This window comes from Palaemon carinicauda, chromosome 29, assembly GCF_036898095.1.
Source record: "Palaemon carinicauda isolate YSFRI2023 chromosome 29, ASM3689809v2, whole genome shotgun sequence".
Taxonomy (NCBI): Eukaryota; Metazoa; Arthropoda; class Malacostraca; order Decapoda; family Palaemonidae; genus Palaemon; species Palaemon carinicauda.
In genome coordinates, this window is record NC_090753.1 from 67,940,228 (window position 1) to 67,953,105 (window position 12,878).

Here is a 12,878-nt window from a genome sequence, read left to right on the forward strand (position 1 = left end):
CTCCTAGAAGAGCTGTTTACCATAGCTATTTTTAATGTTGTTGCTGTTCTCGAAATATTTTGATTGATAATTACTTCTTTTGTAGTTTATTTATTTCCTTATTTCATTTCATCACTTGGCTACAAGAAAACAGCCCTTACGTAAAGTACTAGAGAGAGAGAGAGAGAGAGAGAGAGGAGAGAGAGAGAGAGAGAGAGAGAAGAGAGAGAGAGAGAGAGAGAGAGAGAGAGAGTTATAAGGATTTTGGATGTCTTAAACACCTTTTAGTCCATACGCTGAGACTCCAATTGCTCTTTGGTAAAAGCATTGAGAGAGAGAGAGAGAGAGAGAGAGAGAGAGAGAGAGAGAGGGAGAGAGAGATTTACAAGGAGTTGCAAGGATTTTGGATGTCTCAAAGACTTTTTAGTCCATCCGCTGAGACTCCAATTGCTCTTTGGTAAAGCGATTAAAAGCATCGAGAGAGAGAGAGAGAGAGAGAGAGAGAGAGAGAGAGAGAGAGAGAGAGAAGAGAGAGAGAGAGAGAGAGAGAGAGAAGGGGTTAAAAATCTTATATACTGAATGGTGGGAGTGACTCAGTCATGGATCCGGGGGTGCAAGACACCATAGTAGGGAGGGTGCTTACACCGCTCAACTACCTGAGGCAGTGGTTGCCAGTTTTTTTTTTAAATGAGAAAAAAGGCCAAATTCTCTAATCCACCGCAGCTTTAAACGGTCGGCCATTAGTAGAAAAAGGCCAAATATATAGTATTTAAGGTCCGCCTTTTTTTCATATTACTAAAGACCAACCAGTTTAAAAACAGTCCCATTATCTGAAAAAGGCCAGAAATATAGTATTTAAGTCCGCCTTTTTCATATTACTAAAGACCAACTAATTTAAAAAAGGCCCATTATCTGAAAAAGGCCAGAAATATAGTATTTAAGGCCCACTTTTATCATAATACTGAAGACCAAACCATTTTTTAAAAAAAAGGTCCATTAAGGCCAAAAATATAGTATTTAAGTCCGCCTTTTTCATATTACTAAAGGCCAACTAATTTAAAAAAGGCCCATTATCTGAAAAAGGCCAGAAATATAGTATTTAAGGCCCACTTTTATCATAATACTGAAGACCAACCATTTTTAAAAAAAGGTCCATTAAGGCCAAAAATATAGTATTTAAGTCCGCCTTTTTCATATTACTAAAGACCAACTAATTTAAAAAAGGCCCATTATCTGAAAAAGGCCGGAAATATAGTATTTAAGTCCGCCTTTATTCATGATATTACTCATGTCCAATTTTTAAAAAAGGCCAAATTTGAGTTTTTTAGGCTTGGAAAAGGCCAATCTGGCAACCCTGACCTGAGGAGGGACTACAGTCCACAGTAGTCAGAGTTGCCAGTTTGGCCTTTTTTCTGGCCAAAAAAAACTCAAATTTGACCTTTTGTATTTAAATAGGTTGGCCTTTAGTAATATGAAAAAAGCAGAGCCTTAAATACTATATTTTGACCTTTTTCTATCAATGGGTTGACCTTTTAAAGCCTCTGTTGATTAGAAATTGACCTTTTCTCATTTAGAAAACCTGGCAACTCTGAGTCCACTCAGTCAGTCCGAGACGGAGAGAAACGGAATCGTCTGCTTCAGTCAGCAGTGAGACGTCGTGAGGGTAACATGTGCGCCGCTGTGTCTCCGAGTGTCATTGTGTCATCTCTTCTGTGAAACTTTTTTTTTTTTAATTTGTAGTTTTTTATCGGTTTTTATCGTAACATCGACTGGTTAAGAGACGATCGGAGGGTGATTCGTCATTTATAAAGGTAATTGTGTTTTTGTTTTCTATCGTTAACATTAATTTCCAGTCTCTCTCTCTCTCTCTCTCTCTCTCTCTCTCTCTCTCCTCTCTCTCTCTCCTCTCTCTCTCTCTCTCTCCTAGTTAAGTAGTTATGGGGTGTAATGGTCAGTATTATTTTATTTTTGTGTATTTTGTTTGTATTTTAAAAGTTATTTTTTTGTTTGTATTTAAAGTTTTTTTTTGTTTGTATTTTAAAAGTTTTTTTTTTTTGTATTTTAAAAGTTTTTTTTTGTCGAATTTCATTTAGTTTTGGACTAAGTTTTAAACTTAGCTTAAAACGACTTATATTAATCGTTTTAATGATCAAACATAAGGAATATCAAGTTTATTTTTATCGGGCAACTTTTGATTATTAAAAATAAAAGCAATTATTGCTATAAACTTTTCGATTGTTTAAAAATAAAAGTAATTATTGCTATAAACTTTTTTATTGTTAAAAATAAAAGTAATTATTGCTATAAACTTTTCGATTGTTTAAAAATAAAAGTAATTATTGCTATAAACTTTTTTATTGTTAAAAATAAAAGTAATTATTGCTATAAACTTTTTTATTGTTAAAAATAAAAGTAATTATTGCTATAAACTTTTTTATTGTTAAAAATAAAAGTAATTATTGCAATAAACTTTTTGATTGTTTAAAAATAAAAGCAATTATTGCTATAAACTTTTTGATTGTTAAAAATAAAAGCAATTATTGCAATAAACTTTTTTATTGTTAAAAATAAAAGCAATTATTACTATTAACTTTTTTATTGTTAAAAATAAAAGTAATTTGCTATAAACTTTTTGATTGTTAAAAATAAAAATAAACTTTCTCTATAATGGTTTCGTTCTATTTTTTTTAAACCAAATTTCAGAACTATTTAATTTTTGTAAATTTTCATAATTGGTGTATTGTAAATACCTTTTTTTCTTTAATTTAGGTAAATAATTGTCAATAATTTGTGATTTTTCGAGACATATGGGATTGGAAAAAGGGGCGTAGGCTGTATAAGGGAAAGTATTGGTTGTGGCATCTGTTATTGTTGTTGTTGTTATTATTATTATTGTTATTATTATTAGCAGCTAAGCTACAACCCTATTTGGAAAAGCAAGATGCTATAAACCCAAGGAATCCAATAGGGAAAAATAGAATATTGTTTGTTTATAGATAAAGACATTACGAGTATATAAATTTAGAATATACTTAGTTGTTTTGATAGAATCAATTTATTTTTGAGTTTTATAATTAATTCATAATCACAAAACTCAGCTATCGTAAACTTTATTATAGAACCAGGCCTATGCTATTCATTGTGAAATAAATATTATTATTGCTAGCCAAGCTACAACCCTAGTTGGAAAATAAAGATGCTATAAGCCCAATGGCTCCAACAGGGAAAAATAGTCCAGTGAGGAAAGGAAATGAATTAATGGTGAGAACAAATTAACAATAAATCATTCTAAAAACAGTAACAACGTCAAAACAGCTATGTCATATATATAATATACATGATAATATGAAAAAATAGCCCAGTGAGGAAAGGAAATAATGGTGAGAACAAGTAAACAAATCATTCTAAAACAGTAACAACGTCAAAACAGATATGTCATATAGAAATGATAATAATAATAGTAGTTAATAAGCTAAAAATACTGAAAATATTATTTAACAAATCAGGAGAAAACTAAGAAGAATAACTTTACAGATGATATGTTTTTATAATGTAAATCTTCAAGTCTCCAATATATCTTTTTAAGTCAATTTTGAAAACACTTATTGTACATGGTAGAAGTTCATAGATTTTTTGAAAGTTTTTATTTGTTCATCACCTCATAGTATTATTGCATATAGGCTATCTAAGATTACATATTCTTACTAGGTGTAAAGGTATTTATTTGTTCATCACCTCATAGTATTATTGCATACATGTAAGATTACATATTCTTACTAGGTGTAAAGGTATTTATTTGTTCATCACCTCACGGTATTAATGCATACATGTAAGAGTACATATTCTTACTAGGTGTAAAGGTATTTATTTGTTCATCACCTCATAGTATTATTGCATACATATAAGATTACATATTCTCACTAGGTGTAAAGGTATTTATTTGTTCATCACCCCATAGTATTATTGCATACATATAAGATTACATATTCTTACTAGGTGTAAAGGTATTTATTTGTTCATCACCTCATAGTATTAATGCATACATATATGATTACATATTCTTACTAGGTGTAAAGGTATTTATTTGTTCATCACCTCATAGTATTAATGCATACATATAAGATTACATATTCTCACTAGGTGTAAAGGTATTTATTTGTTCATCACCTCATAGTATTATTGCATACATGTAAGATTACATATTCTTACTAGCTGTAGAGATGATACCTAGCTTAGCAATCAGCCACTCCCATGTTGCTAGCTTCGTTGCTAGTAGCTTTAACCTTTGGTAACCTAGCAAGACGGATATGTCATACTAAAGTGTGTATGTTTCGATACAATCAAGGTTATACCAATGTTAATTGAATATTGATTATATAATTAAGTATTTTCGTTATTCAAATTTGCCATTTTCAGTGAACCACACCTTTATAGGCCAACATGTTCTTAGGTGAAAAGTTGCAATCTTTAGGGTAGGCTTATACTTGGGTGTATGTTTTTGGATTATTTACAAGTTTGTAGGCCTACAGTTTGGTCGTTTATTTATTTCCTTATTTAGTTTCCTCACTGGGCTATTTTTTCCTGTTGGAGCCCTTGGGCTTATAGAATCATGCTTTTCCAAGTAGGGTTATTATTATTATTATTATTATTATTATTATTATTACTATCCAAGCTACAACCCTAGTTGGAAAAGCAAGATGCTATAAGCCCAGGGGCTCCAACACGGAAAAATAGCCCAGTGAGGAAAGGAAATAAGGAAATAAATAAATGAAGAGAACAAATTAACAATAAATCATTCTAAAAACAGTAACAACGTCAAAACAGACATGTCATATATAAACTATTAACGGCATCAAAAACAAATATATCATAAATAAACTATAAAATGACTCATGTCCGCCTGGTCAACAAACAAGCATTTGTAGTTTAGCTAATAATAATGATGATGATAATAATAATAAAAACTGATAATTGACACTATCGGGCAGTAAACATGCTAGAATATAATACAAACTTCATAAACTTTAAACTGCAAAAGCTTATAATTTTGTAATACACATTGCTGGCTGGCTATAACCAGAATCAGTAACAGCATGAATAATTAGGCACAGGTTGAACAGGTTGACGTAATTCTCTCTTCATGGTTTGTTAATGACACTTGTTTTTCGGTTGTTAATGATCTTGAAGTATTTTATATATTTTATTTGGTATTTTTCGTTTTTAGTTTATTTCCTTATTTTCTTTTCTCCCGTTGGAGTCCTTGGGATTGTATGCTCCTACTTTTAACAACTCAAGGTTGTAAATACGTATTAATAACAGTTGTTTTATATGTAACGTGAAGTTACTGAAACGTGTTATGTGTTCTAAACACACACGAAGAGGAAACCGTTAATGCTCAGTTTTAAAAACCGGGCAATCTTGAACACTGTAACTGTGTTGCTTGTATGCTCCTACTTTTAACAACTCAAGGTTGTAAATACGTATTAATAACAGTTGTTTTGTATGTAACGTGGGTTATTGAAACGTGTTATGTGTTCTAAACACATATGAAGAGGAAACCGTTAATGCACAGTTTTAAAAACCGGGCAATCTTGAACACAGTAACTGTGTTGCAGTATTTTTCTCTTGTAACACTGGCTTGACGGGATAAATGTGCTGTGTTCGTATAGATGATAATTATGCTCAAATAGTGAATTGTCATTGCTGGCTTGGAAGCTCCGGAAACCGTTAAATCAACGGCTGTGTGAATGGTCGTGCTTGGAGTAGTTGGGTGGAGGTGAGGAAATATGGCAACACTTAAATTCCAACCTAGGGAGTTTTATTTTTTTTTTTTTTATGTTTACTGTTACCTGTATGCATGCTTCGGCAGTATGGTACATATATATATTGACATATGGCGTGCATTGAAAACGGTACCTGACAACTGGTGTCCGTAGAAGAGGGGATATGTATGTATGTATATTTTGGATATTGGAATCGTATTAAAGTCTAAAATAATTGGAGTTTGCTTGCTTGAGGGTTCACTCGGGCACAATATTATATAATTTTGGGCTTGAGGGTACACTCGGGCATATTATATAATATTGGGCTTGAAGGTACACTCGGGCAATATGTTATATAATTTTGGGCTTGAAGGTACACTCGGGCACTATGTTATATAATTTTGGGCTTGAAGGTACACTCGGGCACTATGTTATATAATTTTGGGCTTGAAGGTACACTCGGGCACTATGTTATATAATTTTGGGCTTGAAGGTACACTCGGGCACTATGTTATATAATTTTGGGCTTGAGGGTACACTCGGGCACTATGTTATATAATTTTGGGCTTGAAGGTACACTCGGGCACTATGTTATATAATTTTGGGCTTGAAGGTACACTCGGGAACAATGTTATATAATTTTTGGCTTGAGGGTACACTCGGGCACTATATTATATAATTTTGGGCTTGAGGGTACACTCGGGCACAATATTATATAATTTTGGGCTTGAGGGTACACTCGGGCACTATATTATATAATTTTGGGCTTGAGGGTACACTCGGGCACAATATTATATAATTTTGGGCTTGAGGGTACACTCGGGCACTATATTATATAATTTTGGGCTTGAGGGTACACTCGGGCACAATATTATATAATTTTAAACTTGAAGGTGCACTCGGGCACAATATTATATAATTTTAAACTTGAAGGTACACTCGGGAACAATATTATATAATTTTGGGCTTGAACGCTCACTAGGTCACAATAATATATAATTTTGGCCATTGGAAACATGCTAAACAGTTTAAAATAATTGGAGTTCTCTTGCTTGAGGGTACACTCGGGCACAATATTATATCTTATTTCTCTTCATGTTTTTTTTTCAAGCTTTTATAGTTTATATATGAAAGATTTGTTTTGATGATGTTACTGTTCTTAAAATATTTTATATTAATTTCTCTTTACTACTCTTGTAGTTTGTTTATTTCTTTGTTTCCTTTCCTCACTGGGTTATATTTCCATGTTGGAGCCCTTAGGCTTATAACATCTTACTTTTCCAACGAGTGCTGTAGCTTAGCTAATAATTATAATAATAACAATAATAATAATAAAGGTTAGGGTAAATTAGGCTGAAATTGAATAGTGATAGACCAATTAATTAGAAACCAGGTATAAGGTATATAGGCCTAGTACCAGAACTTGTATTTAGAGAGAGGTAGGAAGCGATATTGGGCGATGTAAAGTAATTTGCAACCGGTTGATATATAATTGGATTTCCATTAAAACTACAAAGGCTTGATTGCTTTAGATCCTGTACCATACATAGAGGTATTTGTAATTTGCACGAGATCAAGCATTTATATGAATGAAAGGTATGTAGCGCTAGCTAGGATTTGAAGCTCGGTTCTAATTAGGCTTATACTTAAGTTGTTTAATTTCACAATAATTACAAAATATTTGTGTAACGAATTACAACGCAAAAGTAGTTGTTATTGTTGCTGTTTTGATCATAGTGCTAACTAATTAAACAGGTGTTTTACGACTAGTTAGTCGATAGATAATTAATGCAACGCATATGAGTAGACGAGGTTCTGTCAACATGTATTTTGTAGGCTGTTTAATATGTTATGAGCGAGTTTGGTTTATGATAACAGATACAGGTGAGAGATCCTGCTTGTTGATTAATTTAATTTGGGAAGCTGATATCGTATTTATTAATTATGATTACAGGATCAATGTCCTTTGTACTGCAATCTTCTGTAGAGTTTCTATTATTAATGTTGGTGGATTACCTCGTAGTAGGTTGGCCAGGGCACCAGCATCCCGTTGAGATACCGCTAGAGAGTTATGGTACCTTTTGACTAGCCAGACCAGTGCTACATTGGATCCTTCTCTCTGATTACGGTTCACTTTCCCTTTACCTACGCACATATACACCGAATAGTCTTGCCTATTTACATATTCTCCTCTGTCCTCATACACCTGACAACACTGAGATTACTAGACAATTCCTCTTCATCAAAGGGGTTAACTACTGCACTTGTTCAGTGGCCGCTTTCCTCTTGGTAAGGGTAGAAGAGACTCTTCAGCTATGGTAAGCAATTCTTCTAGGAGAAGGACACTCCAAAATCAAACCTCTGCTCTCTAGTCTTGGGTAGTGCCATAGCCTCTGTATCATGGTCTTCCACTGCATTGGGTTAGAGTTTTCTTGCTTGAGGGTACACTCGGGAACACTATTCTATCCTATTTCTCTTCCTCTTGTTTAGTTTTAGTTTTTATAGTTTATATGAGATATTTATTTCAATGTTGTTAGTTTTCGTAAGATATTTTATTTTTCTTTGTTTCCTTTCCTCAGTGGACTATTTTCTCCTGATGGAGTCCCTGGGCTTATAGCATTCTGCTTTTCCAACCAAGGTTGTAGCTTAGCCAGTAATGATAATACTTGCTTTACTTTAAGGGCTGTTTTTCTGGTCCTATTGCAGGGGAACCCTACTCACTACAGGGCATTTCACAGGTCATTTTATCGTATGCATTCCAAAGCATTCAGCATTTCTCACTGCATGTTTATTGCCAAATACATATTATCGAAGCATTTAGGAAGCAACACTTCAGTTTCCTCTTGAAAGCCTTAATATCTTCAGTCTTCAGTTTCCTCTTGAAAGCCTTAGTATCTTCATTCTTTTGGATGTCTAGTGGGAGATTGTTATATAGTCTTGAGGCCGTATATTTGAAAGCTCTAGAACTTTAAAAGATTAGGTCTAGTTCATCAAACTTTCAACTGGGCTCCATAAGGCACTAGGAGAGTTGGAAGCCCTAGGCCTACATGGCCGAGGACTATGAAGCTTGAAGGAGGAGAAGATGCACGGAGAAGTATTGATTTAAAAGCCCAAGACAGAGACGACTGGTGGAATCTAACTGAGGGCCTTTGCGTCAATAGTCAGATGATGAGAACCTAAAGTAGGCATACATCTTTCGAAGTTTTCTGTGTTGTTTATCTGGCTACAAAAGTTCATAATCTGCCCTATCGAGCAGAACAATGCCCTAGAGACTGACCATATATGATCAGCGCCCAAGCTAGCAACAAGGAGGGCCAGGCAATGACTGCTGATGACTCAGCAGATAGACCTAAAGGCTCTTCCAAACCCCCTATCCATAGCTCACAAGGATGGTGAGGTTACAGCAACCAAAGAAACTAACGAATTTGAGCAGGACTCGAACTCCAGTCTGGCGTTCACCAGTCAGGGACGTTACCACACCGGCCACCACATTTACGTTAAATTAAAGATTTTATACAATGCAGAGGTTGCTTGCTGATTATTATTATTATTACTAGCCAAGCTACAACCCTAGTTAGAAAAGCAAGATGCTATAAGCCCAAGGGCTCCAACAGGGATAAAAATAGCTCAGTGAGGAAAGGAAATAAGGATATATACAGGGTCGAACATAGGTGGCTTAGGGTATGAAATTTTAATGTTGCACGCATTGCAAAGGTCACTCGCTCACCGAATGGTAAGAAGAGTCAGTAATTGTTAATGTTGTTTGTGCGATTTCATGGCAAACAGGTGAGTGTTGATGCCGTCCATCGAATTTTGTGGGCGTTCCGTGAATATGGTTACTGTTAATGGTAATCTCCCTTATATGATACAGAACAAGTGCCTGGGTTTATATATATATGTATATATATATATATATATATATATTTATATATATATATATAGATATATATATATATATATATATATAGATATATATACAGTATATATATATATATATATATTATATATATAGATATATATACAGTATATATATATATATATATATTATATATTATATATGTATATATATTATATATATATATATATATATATATATATATATATATATATATATATATATATTCCTGGCATGTTGAGCGGCATTGCCAAACGTGTACCCTCAAGCTAGATAACTGTACCCCAAGACAGTGGAATACCATGGTACAGAGGCGATGGCACGGCCCAAGACTAGAGAACAATGGTTTGATTTTAGAGTGTCCTTTTCAACAAGGTTGAAGACCAGTGGTTTAAGCATTCAAAGGTTTAAAGGCCGCTCATGAATGGCAGAGGCAAGGGACAATGAGATTGCTCAATCGAGCAGAACAATGCCCTAGAGACTGACCATATATATATATGATTAGTACCAAAGCCCTTTCTCCAGCCAAGCTAGGACCAAGGAAGTCCAGGCAATGGCTACTGATGACTCAGAAGATAGATCTATAGGCTCCCCCAAACACCCCCACCCGTAGCTCACAAGGATGGTAAGGTTGCAGCGACCAAAGAAACTAACGAGTCTGAGCGGGACTCGAACCTTTCTCCAGCCAAGCTAGGACCAAGGAAGTCCAGGCAATGGCTACTGATGACTCAGCAGATAGACCTATAGGCTCCCCCAAACACCCCCATCCGTAGCTCACAAGGATGGTAGGGTTGCAGCGACCAAAGAATCTAACGAGTCTGAGCGGGACTCGAACCTTTCTCCAACCAAGCTAGGACCAAGGAAGTCCAGGCAATGGCTACTGATGACTCAGCAGATAGATCTATAGGCTCCCCCAAACATCCCCATCCTTAGCTCACAAGGATGAAGATGTTGCAGCGACCAAAGAATCTAACGAGTCTGAGCGGGACTCGAACCTTTCTCCAGCCAAGCTAGGACCAAGGAAGTCCAGGCAATGGCTACTGATGACTCAGCAGATAGACCTATAGGCTCCCCCAAACAACCCCATCCTTAGCTCACAAGGATGGTAAGGTTGCAGCGACCAAAGAATCTAACGAGTCTGAGCGGGACTCGAACCCCAATCTGGCGTTCACCAGTCAGTGACGTTATCACCTCGGCCAGCACAACAGCGCATTCAAACGCACACGCTTCCGTTCCAAGTATTAGGTTTGTCCAAAACTTTCTTTTCTAAATGTCAACTTATTTCCTGTGGCAAGAAGTCACGTGATTCACCTTAATGTCTCGTTTTATAGCCCATGGCTACACTCCTAGATATGCAAATGAGTGAATCATGTCCATTGTTATTTTTATTCATCTTGGCATTCCTTCCCACAGTATCCTGTTTACATTTCCTATTTCTGCCTTTTACTTGCTTTTATTATTATTACTAATTATTATTATTATTAGTAGTAGTAGTAGTAGTATTGCGGTTTTTATTATTGTTTTTTTTTATTACTACTAATTATTATTATTATTATGATCATTACTATTACTAACTATTGGTATTATTATTGTTATTTTTTATTACTACTAGCTATTATTATTATTATAATTATTACTAGCTAACCTACAACCCTAGTTGGAAAAGCAGGCTGCTATAAGCCCAAGGCTTCCAACAGGTAAATATAGCCCAGCGAGGAAAGGAAATAAACTACAAATGAAGTAATGAACAATTAGAATAAATTACTTTGATAACAGTAACAACATTAAAACTATAAAAAGGAACTTAACGTCAGCCTGTTAAACATTAAAACTATAAAGAGAGAATTGTGTCAGATTGTTCAACATACGAACATTTGCTGCAAGTTTGAACTTGTGAACTTTCTTCCTGTAATTTTTAAGACAGTGGAAGTCGTGAATCATAAGTACATTGTAGTAAGTTAACTATTGCAACATAAGTCTTTTTTATAGTTTATGTATGAAAGATCTGTTTTTAATGTTATTGTTCTTGAAATATTCTAATTGTTGATTACTTCTCTTGCAGTTAATTTCCTTTTCATACTTGGTTATTTTTACCTGTTGGAGCCCTTAGGCTTTTAGCATCCCGTTTATCCAACTAATGTTGTAGCTTAGCTAGTAATAATAATGATAATATAGTATGTTGTAAAAATTATAAAGGAATATGTAGGGTTGTGGTGGCCGATGTGGTAACGTCCCTGACTGGTGAACGTCAGACTGAGGTTCGAGTCCCTCCCAAACTCGTTAGTTTCTTTGGTCGCTGCAATCTCACCATCCTTGTGAGCTAAGAAAGGGGGGGGGGGGGGTGTTGGGGGAACCTATAGGTCTATCTGCCGAGTCATCAGCAGCCATTGCCTGGCTCTCCTGGGTCTTGGCTTGGGTGAAGAGGGAGCCTGGGCTGATCATATGTATATTTGGTCAGTCTCTGGAGCATTGTCCTGCTTGATAGGGTAATGTCACTGTCCCTTCATGAGCGACCTTTAAACCTTTAAAAGCATCCTGAACTTATTGACTCCAGTTTATGGATGTTTAAGATATTCTGCTCTCCTCGCTAGTTGATGAACCTAGGTTCGAATCCCTGTTCACGATAGAGGGGTATTAGTATTATCAGCTTAACCTCACGGTCTTAGCTTGTTGCAAGGTTTAAGGTTTGCATAGGATTAGCAACTTCATCTCACCAAATTCAGTCGTGTTATATATATATATATATATATATAATTTATATATATATAATTTATATATATATACATATATATATATATTATACAAACATATGTATATATATATATTTATATATACATATATATATTATACAAACATATATATATATATATATTTATATATATATATATATATATATAGTTTTTTATATATATATATATATATATATAAATATAGTTTATATATATATATATATATATATTTATAGTTTATATATATATATTTATATGTATATATATTTATATGTATATATATATATATATATATTTATATATTATATATTTATATATATATTATATATTTATATATATATATATATTTATATATATATATATTTATATATATATGTATATATATATATTTATATATATATGTATATATATATATATATATATATTGATTGGTCGTTACCAGTCCACTGCAGAACAAGGGTCTCAGAATGTCCTTCCACTCGCGTCTGTTTATGGTCTTTCTGTCGTATATAT

At 34.1% G+C, this 12,878-nt stretch overlaps 1 protein-coding gene across 7 annotated transcripts in view; it reads left to right on the forward strand.

The window, feature by feature from the left end:
• Window positions 1-1,616: 1,616 nt before the first annotated feature.
• LOC137622217 (sodium/calcium exchanger Calx-like) overlaps window positions 1,617-12,878 on the forward strand; it is a 234,798-nt gene continuing 223,536 nt past the window's right edge. For all 7 annotated transcript variants that reach the window (XM_068352698.1, XM_068352700.1, XM_068352695.1 and 4 more), the window contains exon 1: window positions 1,617-1,790. The gene's annotated coding sequence lies outside the window, so the exon portion shown is untranslated. The remainder of the gene's footprint in view (window positions 1,791-12,878) is intronic.